Raw genomic sequence first — 598 nt, 5'->3', positions numbered from 1 at the left:
AGGTCGCAGGTCGCGTCTCGCTCCGGGGGTGCTGCCGGGCCGGGGGGGCCGAGCTCCCTGCCAGGGGCCGCACCGGCGAGCCCGGTGAGCCCGGGCCGGGTGCTGGTGGGTGCTGCCGCCGCCAGGTTTGGGCTCTAATGCCGGGGCAAGCGGGTGCTGCCACGTCGCCTCTGCCCGCTCCGGTGGGAGCCGGGGATCAGCCCCGCAGGGAGCAGCACCTGCCTTGTTGCTGCCGGTGAGACCCCCGCGGTGCCAACAGGCCGGAGGCTCCCATCCCGCTGCTGGTGCATCCCCGGGGCCGGCCGCGTCCCCGGCCCTCGCCCTCCTCACCTCGCCCGCTCGTGGCCAGCTCCGGTTATGCGCCGTGGCCCAGTTTGCGGCTCCGCACTTGGTCACGTGCTGCTTGGCGGGGGGAGCAGGGCCGCGGCGGGCAGGAGCCCCAGCTCTGAGCAGGAGGCGGGGGCCTCTGCCCGCACCGCACCCAGTGCTGGCCGGGCTCCCGGCAATGCCGAGGGCGGCTCCAGCACCCGCAGGGCCCAGGGTGTCCCCACGCCAGGGCTGGGCCCCGTTCGTCCCCAGAGCAAGGGTGAGCTGGCAT

General features: G+C 75.9%; 1 protein-coding gene across 1 annotated transcript in view; it reads left to right on the top strand.

Annotated features, from left to right (window-relative positions):
• Positions 1–76: 76 nt before the first annotated feature.
• The window catches only part of BAZ2A (bromodomain adjacent to zinc finger domain 2A), a gene marked incomplete at its 3' end in the record, with an annotated part of 16267 nt that continues 15745 nt past the window's right edge, over positions 77–598 (top strand). Inside the window, 1 exon segment of the mRNA XM_009282285.2 lies at positions 77–125.

The sequence above is a fragment of the Aptenodytes forsteri genome, unplaced genomic scaffold (assembly GCF_000699145.1).
Source record: "Aptenodytes forsteri isolate BGI_AS27 unplaced genomic scaffold, ASM69914v1 Scaffold373, whole genome shotgun sequence".
NCBI classification, from domain to species: Eukaryota; Metazoa; Chordata; class Aves; order Sphenisciformes; family Spheniscidae; genus Aptenodytes; species Aptenodytes forsteri.
Note: the sequence above shows the minus strand (reverse complement) of the source record. Positions and strands in the feature narration are given on the sequence as shown.